This window comes from Octopus sinensis, linkage group LG1 (assembly GCF_006345805.1).
Source record: "Octopus sinensis linkage group LG1, ASM634580v1, whole genome shotgun sequence".
NCBI classification, from domain to species: Eukaryota; Metazoa; Mollusca; class Cephalopoda; order Octopoda; family Octopodidae; genus Octopus; species Octopus sinensis.
In genome coordinates this window covers 131,671,692-131,698,465 of record NC_042997.1, presented here as the reverse complement: position 1 = coordinate 131,698,465, position 26,774 = coordinate 131,671,692, and the positions used below count along the sequence as shown (strand labels likewise).

The window sequence follows — 26,774 nt, the reverse complement described above, 5'->3', positions numbered from 1 at the left end:
TTAATCTCAATTATTGTTTCTACCATCATACTCTTACTACTTTCATTCAGACTGATGTTTTATCATCACTCTCTCTCTCATTAGTCTTCTTCATCACTTGCTTTAAGTTAACAAACACTTCATAGATTAGTGAGGACTCTTTAGTCTTACAGGATACAAAGCAACCTCACAAGTGCTGGTACCATGACAATACACAACCAGTACACTTCATAAAGTGGTTGGTGATAAGAAGGGCATCCAGACATAGACACCAAGCTAAAATTGGAATGGATGAGCAAATGTGGTCCTCTGACCCATCTAGGAGTGTGGAAACACCAACTAAGAACTGACTCAGACAATGAAGATTCATCTGACTCATGCTAGTATGCAAAGGCGGAAGTAAAATAATGAGGATGATGAGTGTATATAGAACTATGTTATCTAATGTGTACTGTATTTTTTAAAACAGTGAAGTGCAATTTTGAGGGAGATTCAGCTGTCATTTTAAGCAGACTGAAAGATCATGTATGGGTTCCTTTGTTGGTTCAACATTATACTGGGTGCTTTAAGTAAGGATGTGTTAGTTGGATCTGGGTAGGTAGATGATTACATGAAGTGATGCAGGCAGTACAAAATGTTCAAGGAGTCAACCTCTGCAACAGAATATTGGTTTTTGAGTTTTGCATGAATGAAGATAAAGTCTTATTGTTTAATCCAGGTCAGACTAGGTTGTGCAGATCATAAATGATAAACTTCCCTATTTTTGTTAGAAAATTTTTGCTGAAGATGGCCTGGGTGTGAAATGGAGGGAAATTTGTCAGCTGTTTCTTGAAGGTTCAAGTGACAATGTAGAGGCTCCCTTCTTGGATTGTAGCCAAGAGGATTTGTAAGCATTAAAAAAACTTACTATCTTTAGTCATAAACAGCATCTGGAAGCAATGAAAAGGCAGATCAAGATGCAGTTGGTAGACACTGACCTGAGGATCAACCAAGTCAATTTGATATGTGTTGTAGACAAATGTGAGACTGTATGGAACAAAATGTTCTGCCCAGAAATACAGAAAAAAAAATATGCCAGCAAGAGCCCCACCACCACCACCAATGTACCCTGTAGGCAGGTCCCAATGTCCCAATACATCTCCAACAGCCTCTAATAAGGATTACCATATCTTTTATTGTTATTTTGATACACAATGTACAATGTTCTTCCTTTCTCGGGATACTGTGCGATATGGTTTGAGAAATTTGCTTCCTATTTCTAACTTACGCTTTACTTCTTCACTTGTTTCTGTCATTTGACTGCGGCCACGCTGTAGCACTGCCTTTAGTTGAGCAAATTGAACCCAGGACTTATTCTATCGGTATCTTGACATGGCCAATGACAGTACCACCTGATTGGCACTTGTGCCAGTGGAGCATTAAAAGCACATACGAGCGTGGTCATTGCCAGGGCCCATGCCTCCCATGCCAGTGGCACGTAAAAAGCACCATTCGAGCATGGTCATTGCCAGTGCCGCTGGACTGGCTCCCATGCAGGTAGCACATAAAAAACACCTTTTGAGCATGGTCGTTGCCAGAACCACCTGACTGGCCCTTGTGCAAGTGGCACATAAAAGCACCCACTACACTCTCGGAGTGGCTAGCATTAGGAAGGGCATCCAGCTGTAGAAACTTTGCTAGATCAGATTGAGCCTGGTACAGCCTTCTGGCTCACCAGTCCTCACTCAAGCCATCCAACCCATGCCAGCATGGAAAGCAGACATTAAACGACAATGATGATGATGATGACTAATGGGTTAATTAATTGGATCAATTAAAGTACTTAACGCATTCTTATTTTATCAACCCTGAAAAATGAAAGGCTATGCTTATCTCAACAGGATTTGAAATCAAAACAAAGTGCTAGAACAAATATTGCGAGGTATTTTTTTTTTTTCAAAGCACTAATGACTTTCCCCATCCATCACCATCATCATTTAACATCCATTTTCCATGCTGGCAGGGTTGAACTTTAATAATTGTTTTCCATTTCAGCACAAGGATGGCAATTTTGAAAGGAAGTGATTAGTTGAATCCATCAACCCTAGAACTATACTTTGTCAATGGATGAAAGGTAAAGTTAACCTCAGTGGTATTTGAACCCAGAAAGTTAAAAGCAGGAAGAAATGCAGCTAAGAATTTGATCTGTGTTAATGATTCTACTAGTTCAAAACCTTATCATTGTTTCAAATTTTGGCAAAAGACCAGCAACTTAGGAGGAAGGGGTCAAAGTCAGTACCATCAACTTCCAGTACTTGGTTAGCACTTATTTTATCAACCCTAGAGGGATGAAAGGCAAAGTTAACACCATCAGGATTTGAACTCAAAACACAAAAAAGAAGAAATACTGCTGCGCATTTGTTCAACATGTTAATAATTCTACCAGCTCACCACTCTTTACTATTTTACTTGTTTCAGTCATTTGACTGTGGCCATGATGGAGCAACGCCTTTAGTCGAGGAAAATGACCCCAGGACTTATTCTTTGTAAGCCTAGTACTTATTCTATCGGTCTCTTTTGCTGAATCACTAAGTTACAGGAAAGTAAACACACCAGCATCAGTTGTCAAGCGATGTTCAGGGGACATACACAGACACACAAACGTATACACAGACACATATACACATATATATGCATATATACGACGGGCTTCTTTCAGTTTCCGTCGACCAAATCCACTCACAAGGCTTTGGTCAGCCTGAGGCTATAGTAGAAGACACTTGCCCAAGGTGCCATGCAGTGGGACTGAACCCGGAACTATGTGGTTAGTAAGCAAGCTACTTACCACACAGCCACTCCTGCACCTATGGCCTCCATTAATAATAATAAAAATATCCTGCCTATTATAGACACAAGTCCTGAAATTTTGAGGGAGGAGGCTAGTTGATTACATTGAGTTCAAATCAGGATTTGAACTCAAATCATAGAGACAGACGAAATACCAATAATGATTCTACTATCTTGCTGCCTTCTATAATAATAATAACCTTTTCTGCTACAGGGGGTAGTTAAATCAATTACATCGACCCCCAGCAGTCAACTGGTACTTATTTTATTGAACCTGAAAGACAAAGCCAAGGAGGAAGAGGAGGAGGAGGAGGCAGTGGCAGCGGAGGAGGTGGAGAAGAAGAAGAAGAAGAACCACCACCACCATATATCATAACTTGAAAATTAGCACATGATGCTTGTTCTATGTCTATTCTGCTTCTGCCTCTTCTTCCTAAACACTATCTCATCAATAATAACAATAATAGTTATAAAAATAACGAAAAACCAAAAAAAAAAAAAAAAAGAATCACTGCAGTGTGACATCAGTGTTTGCATTATCAAAATCCAACACATAATTCCAACGATATCATCAGCGAAAGCCATCAGCTGCTTTAACTGCAACACCAGAGCTAACCTCAGAATTATTGATTCTTCACATTCTTATAATAGCAATAACATCTCACAAGTATTTCCTCTTGGACACTGGTTCTTATTCACTATCATATGACTCATTCCTGATATTTTTTTTTCTTTATAAATTGTAAAGCAATACTAACAGATTCAAAACAACTTACTAGCAGAAATTCTAATCTTTTTTTATCATTGTTCATTCTCTTACCTCTTACTATTCCCTTTCCATATGAACTTATATATATATATATATATATATATATATACATATATATATATATATATGATACATACACACATGACTGTATGTTCATATATTGGAGAAGCGGTTATTTTGATCAGTTTCAAATGAAGCCTATTTGATATCAACAATAGGCTAATGACATCAAGCAGGTATATAACAATATCTTGAGCATGTTTTGTGACCCACTAATTCTGTTAAAACTATCATGCCCATTTCGTAACATTAGCCAAAATTATAATAAGCATGTGTGTGTGTGTGTGTGTATTATATATATGTATAGAGTTTTTGAAGTGATGTACAGATATTGTATGTTAAGAAAAAGGAGGCAGTCAGAATTTTGGATAATTCTTTATAGGCACAGGAGTGGCTGTGTGATAAGTAGCTTGCTTACCAACCACACGGTTCCAGGTTCATTCCCACTGCATGTGTCTTCTACTATAGCCTTGGGCCGACCAAAGCCTTGTGAGTAGATTTGGTAGATGGAAACTGAAAGAAGCCCATCGTATATATGTATATAAATATATACATATATATGTATATGTATGTGTGTATGTGTGTATTTATGTGTTTGTATTTGTCCCCCCAACATCGCTTGACAACCGATGGTGGTGTGCTTAATTTCCCCTATAACTTAGCAGTTCAGCAAAAGAGACCAATAGAATAAGTACAAGGCTTACAAAGAATAAGTCTTGGGGTCAATTTGCTTGACTAAAGGTGGTGCTCCAGCATGGCCACAGTCAAATGATTGAAACAAGTAAAAAGAGGAGAGATAGGATTGAGCAAACCCACTCTATTGCATAATACTAAAACTGTTTTGTCTTCACTTTACCAACAAATTGCCTAAATATTATTGTATTGTTATACATTAAACTTATTACATTGCATTGGTATTATTTCAGCAACACTGGTAAATAAAAACTCTCCCCCGGTATGAACACAAAGTATTTGCTACATTAAACCATATTCCACAAAATATATATCTCACCAACTTAAAAAAATAAAACGAATTCTACTAGATCATTATCCAGTAGTACAGTTTAAGATAAAAATTAATAAATTTCATCATCATCATCGTTTAACATCCGCTTTCCATGCTAGTATGGGTTGGACGATTTGACTGAGGACTGGCAAACCAGATGGCTGCACCAGGCTCCAATCTGATCTGGCAGAGTTTCTACAGCTTGATGCCCTTCCTAAGGAAAACCACTATGAGAGTGTAGTGGGTGCTTTAACGTGCCACTGGCACGAGGGCCAGCCTGGCGGTACTGGCAACGGCCATGCTCATAAAGGGTGTTTTTTACGTGCTATCTGAACAGGAGTCAGTCCAGCGGCACTGGCAATGATCTCGATTGAATATTTTGTTCACGTGCCACCAGCACAAGTGCCAGTAAGGCGATGCTGGTAATGATCACGCTCAAATGGTGGTTGTTACTAGCGTCACCTTACTGGCATAAATTCATATTCAGGGCAAGCAAGTAAGTACACTGGCCTAGCCACATGCTGAAAGAAGATGCCAAATGGCTCTAAACTACCTTAAGTATCACAATAAAAATGCGCCAAACTCGGTGAAATAAATGCAAAAGATTCCTGAAAAGTTCAATTACATATCAGTTGGTTTCAGGATTATGGGGAAATTCCTGTTAATGACCAGTTAAATTGTACCTGTGGTTAATGATCTAGTGGTGTTTGTTTTTATTTTTGAGTGTAGTGAGGTATATATTCTGTGAAATATGGTTTAATTTAGCAAACAGTTTGCATTCATACCTGGGGTGTCTTCATATGCCAAAGTTGTTGAAATAATACTGATGCAATATAATACATTTAATGTATTTGTTATATAGTAATATTTCAGTAAGTATCTGCAGTTAAAGTGAAAATGAAACCTTATAGCATTAAGCAATAAAGTGTGTTTTCACAATATAATTTACTCTATGGTTATTCATGAAATTTCTGGATGTATCTTCATTACTATAGTCAGTTTCCATTGTAAAACTATACCTGGCAGTCAATAACTGTGAATGAGCATTATAAAGCAAACTACAAGGTTCATACCCAAATTGAATTGATATATGTGCATGTGTGTGTGTGTGTGTGTGTGCGTGTGTGTACGTATGTGTGTTTATATATAGTGAGAATTTACAAAAAAGACAAAAAACAAAGACGGGTGTGTAAACAACAAACAGATGTATAAGTTTAACGCTCGGGAAGTGAGAAAGTCTTTTACATTTCGAGCCTACGCTCTTTGACAGAAAGGAACACAGAAATAAAAAGGGAGAGAAAATAAAAAAAGGTTTAGTGGCTAGTGATCTATCATGGCGAATGTTTATATATACATGTGTGTGTGTGTGTATGTGTATGTGCGTGTGTGTGTGTGTGTAAAGGTACATCGTCTAATGACTAAAGTGTTGTACTCATGATCACTAGATAGTGGGTTCAATTCCCAGACTGGATGGCACATTGTGCTTTTGAGCAAAACATTTCAGGTTTTGTAGCTCCAGTCCACTCAGCTGTAAATGGGGTAACCCTGTGATGAAATAACCAGCAAATCAGAGGTGAATGTTGGCCCGCTCACCTAGCCAACAGGGTGGCATCATTCAAAAGCTAAAACAAGGTGAAGCACATTGTGATCAGCGATGTATAACATCCAATAGCCTGGTTGATACTGTGATACCATGATGATATATATGAAAACACAAAGAGAAACACAACAACGCGAGGACGTGGAACAAATATAGTATTATTGGACGCTCAGGAAGGAAAGGAAGAAGGAGGGTTTTACGTTTCGAGCGGAGCTCTTCGTCAGAAACATAGGAAAAGGAAAGATCCAGAGAAGGGAAAACAGAGGAAAAAAAATCGCCAACGGTACACATGCGGTAATGTGACCGTGTGTGTACCGTTGGCGATTTTTTTCCCTCCGTCTTCCCTTCTCTGGATCTTTCCTTTTCCTATGTTTCTGACGAAGAGCTCCGCTCGAAACGTTAAACCCTCCTTCTTCCCTTCCTTCCTGAGCGTCCAATAATACTATATTTTTTCCACGTCCTAGCGTTGTTGTGTTTTCTCTATGTGTTTTCATGTTTGGATTAACTTTATATATATATATATGTATATATATATATATATATATATATATATATATATAAAATAATAAATATTAGGGAATAAATCCAAATTTACAGGGAAAAAATCAGATTTAGGATTAAATCGATTTTATAGTAAAATATTATAAAATATTATTAGAGACAAAACCACTATTTTGCAAAACAAACAAGGAAAGACTTAATCAATACATTCCTTGTTTGTTTTGCAAAATAGTGGTTTTGTCTCTAATAATATTTTATATATATATATATATATATAAAAGCTAGTTCACAGAACCAAAAGAGTGATGGACAGAATGCCTTGTGTTATTTGTCATGACCTTAGTTGCTTTGAGTCCAAATCATCCGCTATCATTAAAAATCAGTGGCATTTCTGTCAGGAGTCATGTCTGATAGATAGCATAAGTAATTTAGTAATTTGAAAAGCTAATGAAAACAGTTCAGTTGATTAGAAGAATGGCTGCTACCACTACCACATACAACATACACACTCACACATATACACACACACATATATGTGTGTGTGTGTGTGTATATATATATATAAATTTAAATACACAACTGAAAGAGCTACAAATAGATTTTTTTTCTACTCTAGGCAAAAGGCCTGAAATTTGGTGGGAGGGGGCCAGTCAATTAACTCGACCCCAGTACGCAACTGGTACTTAATTTATCGACCCGGAAAGGATGAAAGGCAAAGTCAACCTCGGCAGAAGAGCTACTAATAGTTTCATGCTTTTATGATACTTGAACAGGCATATTTATAAAATACGCCAAAGCAATGTTTCAACCTGAAAGAGATACATGGCGTATTTTATAGACATGCCTGTTCAAGTATCATAATAGCATGAAACTCTTGGTAGCTTTTTCGGTTGTGTATTTAAATTGATAGTTATCTCTCACTGGATGAAGTACTTTTTACATTGATTCTACCTCTACTGGATCTTTAACCCTTTCGTTACCAACCCGGCTGAAACCGGCTCTGGCTCTGTAGTACATATGTCTTGTTTTCATAAGTTTTGAATTAAAATCTCCCACCAAACCTTAGTCACAATTTATGTTCCTAACACTAGCTGAACGATAACGAAGTTATTTTTACAAAATTCTTTGTTATATTTAAAGTAATTGAAAGAAATACAGAACATCTCAACAGAAATACGGTAATACAAGGGTTAAACTATGCACACACACACATACATACACAGACATCATCATCATTATTCAACACCTATCATTCATGTTTTGGCAACCCTTACTAATGCCACCCACTTTAAAGAGTGTATCGGGTACCTTTTTACATGTCCCCAGCATTTATAAGGTTGCCACATAACATACAAGGTAAAAAGAGATCCATCAACTGAGTGGGAGTGTAGTACAGGTTGGATGTGATTTTATGCCTGATGTTAAGAGGCTTAAGTATGATGGAGGGACTGGTACAGGTATCTTGCTATAAAGGTGATATGTGACTACCTCATATTCTATAAGGGTACTTGTACTTGTGGTGACATTCACCCTGGGTGGGTTGAGTCGGCTTCTTCTACCATGGAAGAAGTTTCGTGGGAATATGTGGATTTCACAAGCGGTCCCCAACAATCCTGCATATAGAGACATCCTGTTTGCCGCAGATTGTCCGCAGACACAGGGACAGAATGACCGAGGAGCTGCCGGTTGCCGAAATAGACACTCCGAGGATTTTCACCAGAGCCCCGTCTGCCGGGTTGTGGCCCTAATACCACTCACTGTCAGACCAATCCACCTTGGGTGGCGCTACCAGGAACCAAAGTTCCCGACGGCATAGCTCTGATACTACCTGTTGCCAGCGTCCCCACCATGGAGGAGGGGATGGGCTTTGGGGACACTATAAGGGTGGGTGGGAGTAACTAGAAATAGAGATAAAAGTGGCAGGAACAAGGTGTCAGGGTTTTTCCTAAAAGTACAAGAAGATGAGTAGAAGACAGAAGCGGGATGGAGGATTATGAAAGCAGAGAAAATAAGTTTTCAAGAATGTGAGAGAAGAGTTAATGATGGTTAGAGATGGAGTTAGGGGTGAATGTAGTGAATGGTGAATAAGGATGGAGGTATGGCCAAAAGTGAATATGAGCTTGGAGAAGAAGGTGATAAAAGAATGGAAGTGGCTTAAGAAGGAGATAGTGATAAAAGGGCAGTTTAGAAAGGGTAGAAGGTAGCAGAATAATAAAACTGGAGATAGATGAGAAATAAGATGACACATGAGACAGAGATGCAATAAAAGAAGAGTGGGGAGTGAGAGAAAGGGGGAGAAGTGTGCAGTGACAAAGATGGAGGTCAGAGGTACGTAGGGATAGATATAGTGGGAGGCTAACAAAGGTGAGGAAGCAGTTATGGCAGGTATGAGAGGGTATTAAGAATGAGACATGACAGTACTAAGATGTAGTTCAAGGCAAAGAGAGAGATAATTGTTTGCACAGAAAGGGTAATTGGTGGAAAATAAAGTGGAAAGGATGATACTGTGAACAAGAGATGGATGCCAAGATGAATTAATTCTAAGGAAAGGAATAACTAGTAGCTCAGAAGAGGGTGAAATATGTAGTTTTACTCTCAGTTACAGCAGCTGAATAGTGTAATAGTTAGAAGAGTGATGGAGGGATGGGTACTAAGAAATGAGAGGGTGGGGAAGGCTTGACAAGTTTGCATGGAGCATGGATGATTTGACAAGATATTTATTTAAAATAATTTTTTTTTTGCCCACAGGGGGCTAAACATAAAGGGGACAAACAAGGACAGACAAAGGGATTAAGTCGATTACATCAACCCCAGTACGTAACTGGTATTTATTTAATCATCCCCAAAAGGATGAAAGGCAAAGTCGACCTCGGTGGAATTTGAACTCAGAACGTAACAGCAGATGAAATACTGCTAAGCATTTCGCCCAGCGTGCTAACGATTCTGCCAGCTCGCCGCCTTCATGACAAGATACGATGGGTCAGAAGACTGCATCAAGATAGGCTTCCACACAGTTTCCCTCTACCAAATACACCCAGAAGGCATTGATAGAAGACACTTGTCCAAAGGGCTGCAGAGTGGGACTGAAACCAAAACAATGTAGTTGAAAAACTACCTTCTTAACTACACAACCATATTAAACTGCTAAATAAAATTACAAACTAGAAAGTGTTTTCCTTAGGCCAATATTGAACTCACAACAAGCTGATTGGCAACCCAAAACTGTCCTAAATAAGTCATCATTAAAGTGTCCTAGATTTCTTCAACCATAGCTAAATAAATATTAACAGAAAATGAACAAGAAAGTCTTTATCTCCATGGATGGCATCTTGCCATTTCAGGTAGCTCCAATAATAGTCTTCATTCCATTTTACTACAAATACACATACACTTAAATTCTTAGTCTCTTTTTCTCTCTCTCTCCCATTCATATTTACATGCATACATATGCACACAACACTATACCTAAGTAATAATGCTTAATATTGCCTTAAGCATTTTAATATTCATCACGTATGTGGATTTAGCAAAAGTGAAAGTAAAAAAACATATAAAAACATGTAACCCCACACATGTACACATATTAGTGTATACATATCTGTGTATGTGTGTGTTTTTTTCATTTTTATGTGTGTGAGAAAGAAATAGAGAGCAAGACGTGAAATGGAGAGGATAGATAGGCAGACAAACCAAAATAAAAAAAAAGTCCATTTGAATGAGAGAAAAATATAAGATAACTGGCGAACAAATCTGATATTTTGTCAGATAAGACAATTGATAAAGATAAAAATAAGCTTAAGAAATACTATGAAATGGGATGATAAGGAAAGATGCCTTCTCTCCATCATCCACCTCTCACAAGGAAAAGAAGGAAAAAGCAATGCACTCTGTTCGACATGAAACTGTCCAAATATGAAATATGTGCAGAAATAGTGATAAAAGAATAATTATATATTCGAGTGTGGGGGCGGAGGAGGAAAAGTTTTAAAAATAGACTTGTACTTCAGTACTTTTAGAATACCTAGTGTTGGGGAGTAAAAGCTACATACAAGAAGAGATGATTTCATGCATTTCCAAAGAACCTTAAGTCCTAAGGGGAAGCTAAGGGAAAAGAAAGGTTTTGTATTTGTATAACCCAAGGTTAACTCTGATCGAGAAGACCTGTGATCAAAAGTATGCCAACTGTGACCAACCAGTCTTTTTCTCTTTTTTATATCAAGAAATGCACTATCCATTGTACTCTTCTTGATTTATGACTGTTCAAATGATTTGAGAGAGAGATTTGGCAGCTATTTCTAGCATATAAAGTGACTACTTTAGCTAGAAAATTTTGTAGCTTAACGAAGTCAAGATAGCTGATAGTTATCACTTTTTATTTTATTCCCCACATGAGGTCAAATTCCAGTTAAAATAACTAATGAAGGAGAACTAATAGATATCATTTGACAAGGCATAGGAGTGGCTGTGTGGTAAGTAGCTTGCTTACCAACCACATGGTCCCAGGTTCAGTCCCACTGCATGGCACCTTGGGCAAGTTTCTTCTACAGTAGCCTCGGGCCGACCAAAGCCTTGTGAGTGGATTTGGTAGACAGAAACTGAAAGAAGCCCGTCGTATATATGTATAAACTATTAATGAGCAGAGGCTTATATAACAAGTAAAAGGCTTCTTTTTAGACATGCTGAGGTAAGATGCAGTTGTACAGTGTAAAATCTGACTATTTAAGTAAACAAGATCTGTTAAATAATTAGTTAAAGCTATAAAAAGCTAAGTAAACAGGGATTTAAGAATTAAAGGCTTACACTGAGTCTTCATGCCAGGCCTGCTCTTTGAATTTCTCAGTAGAAAACAAGTCTAATTAATGGTCAGAATTTTTTTTAAAAGGAAGTTATCGAGTTATCGGAAAAATGATTTATGATAAAACAATTCGAAGGAGTAGACATGTCCCAACCATGTGGTTTTGGGTTCAGTCCCATTGTATGGCACATTGGGAAAATGACATCTGCCATAACCCTAAACCAACCAAACCTTTGCGAGTGGGTTTGGTAGAAAGAACCTAAAAGAAGCCCATCAAACATATGTGTATGTGTGATGCACAAAAAAGTAACCTGGGTTCTGTGGCATACTCTTTTACTTGTTTCAGTCATTTGACTGTGGCCATGCTGGAGCACCGCCTTTAGTCGAGCAAATCGACCGCAGGACTTATTCTTTGGAATCCTAGTACTTATTCTATCTGCCTTTTTGCCAAACCACTAAGTTACAGGGATGTAAACACCAGTATCGCTTGACAAGCGAATGTTGAGGGGGACAAAGACAGACACACAAACACATACAAATATATATATATATGTATATATATATATATACATATATATATATATGTATATATATATATATACATATATGTATATATGTATATATATATATATATATATATGTATATATATATATATATACATATATATATATATATTGGCCTGCTCGCTTAGCCAGCTGGGTGGCGTCATTCGAAGGCTAAAACAATGCGAACGCATTGTGACCAGCGATGTGTAACAACATCTGATGGTCTGGTCGGTCACGTGGATATATATATATATATATACGACAGGCTTCTTTCAGTTTCTGTCTACCAAATCCGACTCACAAGGCTTTGGTTGGCCTGAGGCTATAGTAGAAGACATTTGCCCAAGGTGCCACGCAATGGGACTGAAACCAGAACCATGTGGTTCGTAAGCAAGCTACTTACCACACAGCCACTCCTACGCCTAGTGTAAATATAGAAATAAATTTACACACATGAAAAAGCACACAACCTTTCATTTGCAAGGGTCATTATGTGTGTAAATTTATTTCTGTATTTTCACTATGATATGTAGTCTAGGCTACTTTTTCATGTGCCACCCTGTGTGTGTGTGTGCGTGTATGTATTAAATTAATGGCACTCTGTCAGTTATGACGACGAGGGTTCCAGTTGATCTGATCAACAGAACAGCCCGCTCGTGAAATTAACATGCAAGTGGCTAAGCACTCCACAGACACGTGTACCCTTAACGTAGTACTCAGGGAGATTCAGCATGACACAGAGTGTGACAAGGTTGGCCCTTTGACATACAGGTACAACAGAAACAGGAAGAAAGAGTGAGAGAAAGTTGTGGTGAAAGAGGGTTCACCATCATCCCTTGCCAGAGTCTTGTGGAACTTGAGGTGTTTTCGCTCAATAAACACTCACAACGCCCAGTTTGGGAATCAAAACCGCGATCCTATGACCACAAGTCTGCTGCCCTAACCACTGGGTCATTGTGTCTCCACTGTGTGTGTGTGTGTGTGTGTGTGTGTGTACGTGCATGCATGTGTAAACTTGTCTCATTGTCTTGACATCATGCAACAGTTGTAAATGAGCATCACTATCATACAATGTGTGTCCTTTTCCAATTTTCCATGAAAACATGCTTGGCCATGGGGAAATATGACCAGTGAGGACTGGCATCCAGCCAAAGAAAGATCTGCATCCTCAATGAATTATTCTGACTCAGGCAGGCATAGAAAAGTCCTCATCATCATCACCATTTAACATGTTTTTTTTTTTCCATGCTGGCATCCTTTGGATGGTTTGAACAAATCTGGCCAGCTGCACCAGGTTCCAGTTTGATTCAGCTTGGTTTCTTCGTCTGAATGCCCTTCCTTATGCCAACCATCTTAGAGAGTCTGCTGGGTGCTTATCACATAGTACTGGCATCGGTGCTTTTTATATGGTGCTGGCATGGTGATGTGGTGCCAGCAGCATGCCATGCTGGCATGGAAAAGTGGACATCAACCCTTTCGTTAACGTATTTATTTTACAAAGAATTTAGTAAAATAACTTGGTTATCATTCAGCTAGTGTTAGGAACATAATTTGCGACTAAGGTTTGGTGGAAGATTTTAATTCAAAGACATTTGTACTCAGAGCCAGAGCCGGTTTCAGCCGGGTTGGTAACGAAAGGGTTAAAATATATTTCTTTACTGCCCACAAGGGGCTAAACATAGAGGGGACAAACAAGGACAGACAAAGGGATTAAGTCGATTACATCGACCCCAGTGCGAAACTGGTACTTTATTTATTGAACCTGAAAGGATGAAAGGCAAAGTCGACCTCGGCAGAATTTGAACTCAGAACGTAACGACAGACAAAATACCGCTAAGCATTTTGCCCGGCGCGCTAACATTTCTGCCAGCTCAATAATGATGATAGCATTAACAGAACCAGTGAGATTGTACAAGCATACTAGTGAGTATTTTTGAAAAAGTAAACCACAGAATATTGATGTTATTGTTTAGCCCCATATCAGCCCTGAGCAAGCAGACATGTTCAAGTGTTCTAGCTAGCTATGATCAGTGTATCTTTTATTCAGACACAGTATATCTAGGGCTACACTATTCAATGTTTCAATGTTTCCTTCCACAAGGACTAAGAAAGTTAAAACAAAAAGAACCAATCCAATCTAACAGAGCAGCTTTAAACAATGACTGGCACAGAAAAATGAACACTTAATAATACCAATTGTAATGCTAAACTCCCTCAACAATGTTATCTGTTGCTTATTCAGAAGCTTGTAAACTATACAGCTATATTGTATTGTATTCTTGAATTAATTATGTCTCCTTCACTATCCCTCTTTCATACATACACTCTCTTTTTCTCCTTCTTTTACCACCTCTACCCCTCCTATTAATCCAATTTCTCTCATCTCCTCTTTCTCTCTCTTATATTTTTGCTATATCTACCCTTTTTATTTTTATTTTTTTCTCCACTTATCCTTCTTCTTTATCACATCCATCCTCATCTTCTCAATAATAATAAAATAATATTTAAAATAAAATCCCATCTCTCTATTTTAACATATATTGCTTCTTTCTTTTATCTCCGTTCCACCCCATCTCACACTTGTTAATTTATTCTCCTCTCTCTCTCTCTTTCTTTCTCCCTCTCTCTCTCCTTCCACACTACAATTTTTTCAGCACTCTATTGTTACTGAGCAAGTGAAGAGAGAAAGAAAGAAAAACAGATAAACAGAATTGGATTTTTCCCTTATCTCTTCCAGGACAATTGCCATTATGGAAACACCAGTTACACACACACACTACACGAAATATAAATAGTAAAATAAAAAGTAAAATTCTGTCAAATTCAACTCTATTGTTCTTTTTGCAACATTTTTTTTGTACAATGTTAGAGTGAAAATTTCTTTTTAAAAACTTTACCCCTACCCCCCACCCAACTGTTACCCCTTTGTACCACTTTCTACAATCTCTGTTTCAATACTTCCTTCCTCTGCATCCTCTCCCCTACTATCCCTTTCTAACCAATGCAATTCCACCCACATATCTCATTTTCAAAAATCTTCATTTTATTATTCAGGTTACCTTTTTAGAATGTTTGACACCGTTACCACCACTGCCACCGACATCACCACCACCACCACCACATGACTACTACTACAACCTCTCCCACCATCAGAATTATTACTACAACCACCACCACCACCACCTTTGCCAATCAACTTCTATTTCTAAAACAGACTTCAACAATATTAGGCGTAGGAGTGGCTGCGTGGTAAGTAGCTTGCTTCCGAACCAGAAGGTTCTGGGTTCAGTCCCACTGCGTGGGACCTTGGGCAAGTGTCTTCTACTATAGCCTCGGGCCAACCAAAACCTTGTGAATGGATTTGATAGATGGAAATTGAAAGAAGCCTATCATATGTGTGTGTGTGTATATATATATATATGTATGTGTGTGTGTGCGTTTGTGTATCTGTGTTTTGTCCCCCCAACATCCGATGCTGGTGTGGTTATGTCCCCGGCAAAGGAGACCGATCGAATAAGTACTAGGCTTACAAAGAATAAGTCCTGGGGTTGATTTGGTCGACTAAAGGCAGTGCACCAGCATGGCCACAGTCAAATGACTGAAACAAGTAAAAGAGTAAAGAGTAAGAGTAATATATTCTATCAGTCTTACAGTAATATTCTGTTGCCCATCTTTTAGTCAGGAGAGAAGGCAGGCTCTTTGACTCTGGGACATGTAGGAGCAGGCATTCTTAAAACAAGACCTGGTTTGAATTCTTGCAACATAGTGGGCATTGCTAAAGTGCATTTTCAAGGTGCCAGACAGTGGCATTGAACCAAGCAAAAAATTATATCTATCAGCCACATAGGCTACAGCAAGATTTGAACTCAGAATACAAAAAAAAAAACAGAACAAATAATACAAAGCATCTGTTCTGAGAAGATAAAATACATTAGATTGGTATTTTATCAATCCATTCATAAGGACAAAAAGCAAAGTTGGCTCCAACAAGGTTTCAACATTGAGTCAGAACAGATACCACAAAGCATTTTATCCAATACTGTAATGATGCCAATTTGCTTCCTTTGTATATATTTCAGGCTTTGAGACTTTTCATTACAAAAGCATTTGAGGCAGCAGAACTGGTAGAATGCAACTACAGCTTCACTATGTATGTATATATATATATATATATTTATCAAAAGAAAAAAACAGGATCCAAAGGATTTAGCGGTACATATGTTTCTGGCTTTATTGAGCAATTTATATCAATGCATAGTTGATATAACCTGTAGGTCAACAGCCTTCTTCAGCCGTGTACAATTACCACACCAAAGACATGTATTACATTATAGCAGGTTTGAGAAGAAGTATGGGAAAAAATCGAGTTTCATTAGGAAAGTAACTCCTCATAGTCGTATATGGCATAGCGAGACACCAAAACAAAACGTCCATACCGTATTTTCAGTTGATAAAAAATGAGGTGGGTTGGATGTTGAGAGAAAGAGGGAGGAGGTGGCTCTTTAATGAAGTTGGGATCACAAAGAGGAAGAAGTATATGTATAAATCTAAACATGATTATACAGGATAATAGTAAGTACAAAATATAAAAAAGGAAAGATGTAAAAAAATAAGTATATACAGATACAAAGTAGGGTCATAAATTCTAGAGATGTATTGTGACAGTGTAGAAGGTATCAGACCTAAAGGGTGTATATATATATATATATATATATATATATATATATATATATATATATATATATAGAGATAGGTGTTGTTGTGTGATAAGAAGTTTAAATTTTAGTATATGTATTGCTTTGGCAATACATATACTAAAATTGGTACAATACAGAGAAGATGAGCATGGCCCCTGCGCAAGAATGACACGCAAATTTATGAAGCGTTCCATTTTTATTGAGGCGGTGAGCTGGCAGAAACGTTAGCACGCCGGGCGAAATGCTTAGCGGTATTTCGTCTGCTGCTACGTTCTGAGTTCAAATTCCACCAAGATCGACTTTGCCTTTTATCCTTTCTGGGTTGATAAATTAAGTATCAGTTACACACTTAATCAACTTAATCCCTTTGTCTGTCCTTGTTTGTCCCCTCTATGTTTAGCCTCTTGTGGGCAATAAAGAAATAAGAAGTTTGTTTTCCAGTGACATGATTCTGAGTTCCGTCCCACCATATGACATATTGGGTGTCTTCTACTATAGCTCTGGGCCAGCTACATCCCTATGTCAGCCAAGAGGTCATTGTCTCGTGGGCTCATAGGTGCTGGCATCACATAAAAACACCCATGCTGGTGTCATGCAAAATGCTACATATAAAGAACCTGTGCCACATATAAAACATCTGTACCACATATAAAAAACCTGTGCCAGTATCACACAGGGAGCACTCAGTATTCTCTGTAAAGTGGCTGGCATTAGGAAGGACATGTAGCTGTAGAAACCATGTCAAAACAGACAAGTGGAGCCTGGACAGCTCTTCAGCTGGCCAGCTCCTATCAAACTGTCTAACCTATGCTTGTATGGAAAACAAATGTTTGATGGTGACAGAAGCCTGTGTGCCTCCTGACACTGCATGTAGTTGTAAATGATTGTCAATGTCATGATTAAATTGAAATGGTTATATATTTTCAGTATATATATGTCGCAGTGTATTGGAAAATTGGTGGAGGCTGGTCTTCTTGAGTTGTTGCCTTTTTCATTGGAAGACAAATAACATCAAATCATCAACTGAAATTCTTAATTTATCAACTTAGAAGGGATGAAAGAAAGACAAAGTGGGCCTCATTAGGGTTTGAAGTCAGAAAATTTGAACTATGGAACTAAATACTAAAAGGCATTTAGTTTAGTGTTCTAACTATTTCTTCTATTCTGCCAATTTCAAAAAATAAAATGGTTGGGTGATTAAGAAGTTTGTTCCCCAGCCAGATGGATTCAGGTTCAGTCCCATTGTGTAGCACCTTTGATAAGTGTCTTCTGCTATAGTTCTGGGTTGACTAAATCCTTGTAAGTGGATTTGGTAGGCAGAAGGAAGCCCATCATATATGTGTATGAGTATGTCCTTCATTTAATATCACATGAGAATTGTAAACGAGTGTCACTGTCATACAAGCAGTGTCGTTCATTTTCAATATTCTGCAAAAGCATGTCTAGCCATGGGAAATAGGTAAGTGTTGGTAACAGGAAAGGCATCCAGCTAAAGAAAATCTGCCATGGAAGCATGGAAAACTGGACATTAGAATTATGATGGTGTGTGTATCCTTGCCTTGACATTGCAAAATAGTTGTAAACAAGCGACACTGTATTACAGGTGGTGTCATTCATTTCGTTTTCCATGGAAACATGTCTGGCCAAGGGGAAATATTACTCTACATGAAAACAGGTGAGGGTTCATGACAGGAAGGTCATCCAGCTGTAAAAAAATCTGTCTCAATGAATTCTGTCTGACCTATGCAAGCATTGAAAAGAGGACCCTAAAATGATGGTAGTGATGATGTATATTAACAATTTGAACAGATAAGGTAAATAACAAATACTATATCATGCCATAAGACATAAAAGCAAAGTCGCTTTCAAAGTTTGAACTTTTAATCTATGAGTTTACAGTAAAGGTTTGAATTCATCATCATCATCGTTTAACGTCTGTTTTCCATGCTGGCATGCGTTGGAAGGTTCGACCGGGATCTGGGAAGCCAGGAGGATGCACCAGGCTCCAGTCTGATCTGGCAGTGTTTCTACATTTCTACAGCTGGATGCCCTTCCTAATGCCAACCACTCTGTGAGTGTAGTGGGTGCTTTTTACATGTCACCGGCACAGGGGCCAGAGGAGGCTGGCAAACGACCACGATCGGATGGTGCTTTTTACGTGTCACCGGCATGGGTATCTTAACTGCAATTTCCATTTGATTTTTATTTTGATGTTGACATACTTGACTCAATAGGTCTCCTCAAGAACAGCAGGTCACTCTACGATCCAAGGGCAAGCAAAAAAAAAAATGAGAAAAACAAGTTTAATAGACCAAGTAATTGATTTTGCCAGTTTTTACTAAAATAAAATTAATCCCTTTTTATGTTATAATTACAAGTCAGTTTTATATTTTAGTTTGTACTTCAGTTTATCTGACATTATGCTGAAAGTTGAGACATGATGCTGTCATGTGCCAGGAACTTTATAACACTTTAACTTTAGAACTGGCTTCTTTTAACAATTCAATACTGTCTGTAATATTTGTTGTTTCCCTTGTTATTTACCTCTAGCTCAGCTTTGACCAAGTAGATGTATGGTACTTGAGTCTTTATTTTTTGTATTTAAGTATTTTTTGTGGGGAAGGAGAAGACCTTCACAGAAAACTCAAAGATTTAAAGTTCAAGCTTTGAAAGCAGCTTTGCTTTGAAATCCTAATGCATGGTGTACTCTTTACTTGCCTTATCTGCCCAATTTGTTATTTGAAGGCCATCTGGCTGCTATTACTTATTTCTTCATTGGCTAAATGGGCTAAACATAGAGGGGACAAACAAGGACAGACAAACGGATTAAGTCAATTACATCGACCCCAGTGCGTAACTGGTACTTAAGTTATCGACCCCAAAAGGATGAAAGGCAAAGTCGACCTCGGCAGAATTTGATCTCAGAATGTAGCGGCAGATGAAATAGGGACAAACAAGGACAGACAAACGGATTAAGTCAATTACATCGACCCCAATGCGTAATTGGTACTTATTTAATCAACCCCGAAAGGATGAAAGGCAAAGTCGACCTCAGCAGAATTTGAACTCAGAATGTAGCGGCAGATGAAATACTGCTAAGTATTTCGCCCGGCGTGCTAACGTTTCTGCCAGCTCACCGCCTTTGCTAACGTTTCTGCCAGCTCACCGCCTTACCTGGCTGCTATTTCTAGCAGATCAAAAATCCATGTAGAGACTTTCATTTGATGTCTTGTGTGCAATATTTGTTTCTTCGCAGAATTAAATAAAACATTATAGACCATATGAATTAATAAATTCTATACAGGAAAGTATATTTCAGAATAGATTATACAGCATTATATTATATGTTTAATGGTGCATTACATAATTTTATTCCAACACTAATTGGCAAGGCTGATGATTTATTACAGATAATGATGGCTTATAAACAGTTTAATTTAGAGAATAGCCATAGCCATAGTGAAACTGATGAAACCCAATTAGATCAAAATTGCAGCTCTTCAGTTGTTAGATCTCCATATATTCTCAAGAAGTTATAACCCAAAGATTATTTTAAAACGAGACTAGGAGTATTTTCTGAGAATTAATTGCTAGACACCTTGGATGCTTGTGCAGCATTCACCCTTCATTTTTTGTCTTCTTCTTACCTTTATGATGCCATCCAGCATCATCATCTTGCCCTTCATCCTTTGCTTCCATTTCTCTCAGTGACCTTTCTGATACAGTTTCTCTATCTCCTCAACACCTCTTCTCATCTTTCCTCATCAACCTCCCCACACTAAATCTCTCAGGATTCTTCTTCTTCATCCTAGACTATTGCTCCCTTCCTGGTCCCTTTCCTTTACACTTTCTGCCCACGACCACTCCTTTTAATGCTGGATAGCCCTAAACATCACTTACACAACCATCCTATCAACTTTCAAACAACCCTCCTTTTTTCTCAATCATTCCTGTTTCTAATCCCTTCTTTCTCCTCTGCTCCCAACCATACACCACAATCCTCTCCTCTTACTTACCATCACTCATCCTTCTGACTGGAATCCTTGATCACACTTTTTTCTGTTCTTCTTCAATTATAAGGGCCATTTTAGCCTTGCAAGTTCTGAAGTTATTATAACTAGGATTGGTGCCATAAAAAGCACCCAGTGCACTCTGTAAAGCGGTTGGCACTGAGAAGGGCATTCAGTCATAGAAACCATGCCAAAGTAGACATTGGTACATGATGCAGTCCTCCTATCTGTCACACCATCCAAGTGATGCCAGCATGCAAGCCAGATATTAAATGATGATGATGATGATGTTGAGAAGAAAGAGGAGGCAACATGACGGTTGGTTGAAACAGCTGACAGCTTTTACTTTCAAGATTTTCCATCATATAATCTACCATTAAAATAAGAAGCATTAAATCAGTTTGTTTTTTTTTTTAGATAAGAGACCTAATTTAAGGTATTGATGACCAATTTTTGGAATTTGGCATAAGAAAATCCAAAGACCCAATATTCAACAAAATAACAGTTTTAATAATGTTGTATAAGAATTAGTGATGAAATTGATGTGAAATGGTTTCAACCTGGAACCGAAACCAAACCATGTGTTCTCCATATCAGGTAATGCAATACCAGTGGTGATGATTTAAATGACTTGGATTATAGGACAGCTGGATCAAAGATGATCTGGGGTCAGACAAAACTGAAATCCTGAGAATACAGGATTTACTAAGATTATTGATGATGATTAAGTCAGAATGGCACAAAAATCTAAGACACTAAAATTATAAGTGCATCTATACAAAGGATAGCATATGACCAAAAAGTTAGGGTATTGCACTCACAACCACAAGATAATGTTTTTGATTCTCAGACAAGGGTGGTGTGTTGTTCTTAAGTAAAGCAATTCATTTTACATTGCTGCAGTAAATGAATAATCAGCTGTAAATGAATAATCTATGATGGACTGGCATCCTGTACAGTGGGAAATTTGGGATCTCAGTCCTATGTGATAGAAACTAGGTCCTATGGGTCTTAAGACTCAAAACAATAAGGTCCCAAGGCTGATGATGACGTACAAAGGATAGAATTGATCCATCAAAGTCCAAACATATCATCAACGCACAAAGCATACCAAGGCATAAAAGATGTATGGGCACATTAGTTGCACCCCAGTTTCAACAGCATGCATTCAAGAAAAATGCTTTTAGTGCATTAAAGCATGTAATAGAAGTCAAGCTTCGCCTATATGACCCAGAGTGATGTTTTTTTTAAGCATTTTTTTTGAAGAAAAATGTATCTTATATGCCATCAAATATAGGTATATGGTTGTATAGTAAATCTGAGGTGACACTGTGGCACTCCAACTTGGTTGGAGTCTCTATGCATTTACTCATACTAATAGTAATAGCAGGCATATCTCCTTCAAAATAAACCTTATGATATTAATAAAAGTGGTCGGGGAGATACATAGTGAATGATATAGTTCTAGAAATATAATGCCTAATAGAAGACTGAATGGAACTGTTATAAGGTGGTGAGCAGGCAGAAACGTTAGCATGCCAGGCAAAATGCTTAGTGGTATTTTGCCTGTCTTTACGTTCTGAGTTCAAATTCCGTTAAGGTCAACTCTGCCTTTCATCTTTTTGGGATCGATAAATTAAGTACCAATTGCATACTGGGGTCAATCTAATCTAAAATTTTGGGCCTTGTGCCTAGAGTAGAAAAGAAGGGAACTGTTATTGCTAGAATGCCTTTGACCATAAGCCTGCTTAGTCAGGGATGACCTGGGGCTAAACAATAAAAAAAATAATAATGGTATAAAAAAAGAGCTAACTAAGGCTTGTGGGCTTAATCAACGAAAAGAACAATTCATGCATGTGCATATGTGTGGAAGTATGTGTGTGTAATTGCATACACGAGTATACAGCATGCGTGAGTGAGTAAAAGGGTGGAACAAAGATTGTGTTGACATGTTTAATTCTGTAGAAACCAAGCCTAATTCTTGCTAGCATGGAAAGCTGACGTTAAACGATGATGATGATGATATATATATATATATACACACACATATATACATATACATATATACATAGATATACACACACAAGTCTTATAATTCAATGGTTCCTTTCAAATTTACTATCAAATTTTGCAGATAAGACAACATGGAACCAAATGAGAGAGGTTTGTTCTTACTGATAAGAATAATAAGACAAACATAGAACAAAACAACAGAAAAATATACAAGACAAGCAAAAAAAAAGAGATTTGACCAGTAGTTAATTCTGTTCCAAACACACCTATATTGATTCAAAACTGACTCAGATAGCGACACAACTTCTCTCGGAATAAGCATTTCCTTTGTTCCAATTATAAACATGCCAGAATGCATTCTTGGAAAAATAATAAACAACATCTGCATTAAACTGTGCACTGGACAAGTAAAGTGGCAACAGGTTATCAAAGGAAAATAAGAGGGTGTCTATCTTATACCCGACTGGGTGGAATGGTTCTGTTTATCCCTTTATTTATTGTCATTTTATGGCTTAATCGCGAGACATGTAAGGTCCCTGAGACTGAAGAGACTGATATGCTTCGTGTGAATTTCTCTAAGTTAAAATCTGCAAGGAAAATAAAAAACATGAGAGGGTGGGCGTACATTACAGAGGGTTGTAATGTACACCCACCTCTATAGAGAAAGGACTGATTGAGCAGTTAAGAAGCTCACGTGGTTTCAGGTTCAGTCCCACTGTGCAGTACTTTGAGGAAGTGTTTTCTACTATAGCCCCAAGCCAACCAATGCTTTGTGAGTGAATTTACTAATAGGCAGAAACTGTATAAGGTAAAGGAACTCCTTCAGTTATGAATAACCATGGGATCCTAACCAGAAAGTTCCACTCTGAGGCACAAGTCCAGGCAAGGTTGTTTATGGGAGACCAGCAGCCACCCATGCATACCAGCCTCCACTCTGCACAACACCGATATTCTCCAAGAGAAAGGCAAAGGCCAATACAGTTTAGCATCAGTGATGTCACAACTCATTTCTATAGCTGAGTGAACTGGAACAATGTGAAATAAAGTGTCTTGCTCAAGAACACAACACACAGTCCAGTCTGGAGATTGAACTCACTACCTTATGAATCTGAGTCCAACACTCTAACCACTGAGCCATGTGCCTTCACTATATATGTATATATATATATATATATATATATATATATATATATATACACACACACACACGCACACATAAACAGAAACTGAAAGAAGCCCATCATATATATATATGTAAGTGTGTGAGTATGTGAGTAGTTTTTTGCATCTGTTTGTCTCCTACCACCATTGAAAACTGCTGCTGGTGTGTTTACATTCCTGTAACTTAGCGGTTCAGCAAGAGAACGATAGGATAAGTAACAGGCTTAAAAATAAGTAGTGAGGTCAAGTTGTTCAACAAAAAAAAGTTCTTTAAGGCAGTGCCTCAGCAAGGCCACACTGAAACACATAAAAGATAAAAGCAGTGCATTTGAAGGGTTGAGTTTGTAATATGTTGGTAACTGAACATTTGCTAAATAAGTAGAAAGACATTCTTTCAGATGTCACCTAGAATGTTTGTGTGTATAGCAATGTTATATCAGATACGGGACCAATATTCAAGTGAGGATTTTACTTGGGATTGGTAAAGTATCAGTGACTATCAGGAGGGTTGAAGCAATTTCTGACCCTATAGAGGGAAGTTAGTCAATGGAGTACAGATTTTACCAGGTTATAAAATGTGAATTTGCCAGGAGAGATCATCAGAGATTGTAAGGCCCAGTATTTGCATGGAGTTTGAATGTTGTAAATGCTTGCTGTCCAAGACTTAAGAGGATACGGTAGAGGATTATGTCCTAAATATGTGCAGGAGTGTTGAGATAGAGAAAAGGATGACACATAGTAGTAACATAATACATCACATGGCATGCCACCATCTTGTTTTCACTTCATCAATTGTCACAAATTCTTGCATATTAACATGAATACATCATGGCATACATTTTGAGGTGTTTTAAACTTATGTTGTTGTTGTTACTATTATTATTATTATTATTATTATTATTGAGTGAGAGAGCAGTGCATGCCATCAAAGTGACACTGAGGTAAAATATACGAAGCCCAGTATACCCATCATGACTACCCGTCTAATAAGCGTGCACCAGGCACATGCATCACAACCATAAGTGCGCGACATGGTGATCTCATATCAAGATAAACAGCGCATGACCTTGCAGGTAGGGCCCAGTTTGAATTTTCTTCTGGTCGAGTAACCCATTCCACTCAAAAGGTCCCTGAATGAGGGTTGTTTAAGGATGTTGAACGAAACACCCATGTTTCCAGAGGTGAATTATCCAAACATCAAAGAATCCCTCTCAACACATGGCTATGATGCTCCCCCACTACTTCTGCTCATGATCAGAGATGCACATATCGTCAGCCACTAAGGGACATGCTCAACTGGTTAAGGTCAAACAACTGACAAGCAAATCTGTGGTATTGAGCAGAATATTTGCTGTAGCCCATCTTTTTATGCCAAGACAAAACAATGTACATGATAACACTTCCAATCAGTTAAGATCAGAAGCCATTAGAGCCACTGCATGGTACTGCATCAGGGCATTTACTACTATTATTATTATTATTATTATTATTGAGTGAGAGAGTAACCATGGGTGGTTGTTGACAAATCTTTCCACCTTGTAAGGATAATTTACCCAGTACTTCTGCTGTTCTAACAGCAACTCTGCATTTGAAAAAATATCATCTTTTTATGTGTATCATAGAATATATATCTCTTTTACTTGTTTCAGTCATTTTGCTGTGGCCATGCTGGTGCACCGCCTTTACTCAAGCAAATCGCCCCCAGGACTTATTATTTGTAAGCCTAGTACTTATTCTATCGGTCTCTTTTGCCAAACTGCTAAGTTACGGGGACGTAAACACACCAGCATCAGTTGTCAAGAGATGTTGGGGTAGGGGGACAAACAGACGCACAAACATACGCACACACACATACATATATATATATATATATATATATATATATATATATATACGATGGCTTCTTTTCAGTTTCCCTCTATCAAATCCACTCACAAAGCTTTGGTCAGCCCGAGGCTATAGTAGAAGACACTTGCCCAAGGTGCCACGCAGTGGGACTGAACCCGGAACCATGTGGTTCATAAGCAAGCTACTTATATATACATGATGATGATGATGATGATGTATATATAATATACACACACAGACACACACATACTACATTCTTCAATACTGTGAGTGTATATATTTTAACTCACATAAACATCTAGCCACATTAGTTACAACATATAAATAATAAATACATATATATTTAAATGCTTTCCTTTTTAAAAAATATGGGAAGAAAATATCATAAGTACATGAAATTATCTTTAAGCTATAAAGAACTGATTTCTCCAAATTTTTTACCTGTTACTGTTTATTAGACCCATCTGGGTGCCATAACTTATTTGTTTATCAAGATTCATATGCTTTTATTGACTTGGTAAACACAGATTTATGGCAGCTGACATTATTTAACACCTGGAAATATTTTCTTTTCTTTTCTTTCTCTTTTCATTTATTTCCAGTCTTCATTCAGTGTGATAACTATCAAAACATTAACAAATGAAGCTCTGCTTGTTCAGAACAGACCTATGGCTAAGCAACAAAAGATTATTTAAACTGTTGTAGCTGAAGAGAAGATAATTTTGAGTGACTTCCTGTTACTTTCCCCGAGCCTAAACAAATATTCATGCTGTCATGGCACTCCGTCAGTTGTGACAACGAGGGTTCCAGTTGATCCAATCAACGGAACAACCTGCTCGTGCAATTAACGTGCAAGTGGCTGAGTACTCCACAGACACATGTACCCTTAACATAGTTCACTGGGGAGATTCAGCCTGACACAGTGTGACAAGGCTGGCCCCTTTGAAACACAGGTACAACAGA

General features: G+C 37.9%; 1 protein-coding gene and 1 non-coding gene across 13 annotated transcripts in view; one reads left to right on the top strand and one right to left on the bottom strand.

Moving 5' to 3' along the window:
• LOC115212289 (glutamate receptor-interacting protein 2) overlaps positions 1–26,774 on the bottom strand; it is a 661,282-nt gene that overhangs the window by 207,499 nt on the left and 427,009 nt on the right. The window lies entirely within an intron of this gene.
• Positions 16,874–16,979, top strand: LOC115220359. The gene has a single exon (XR_003882514.1). It is a non-coding gene; the product is annotated as a U6 spliceosomal RNA (small nuclear RNA).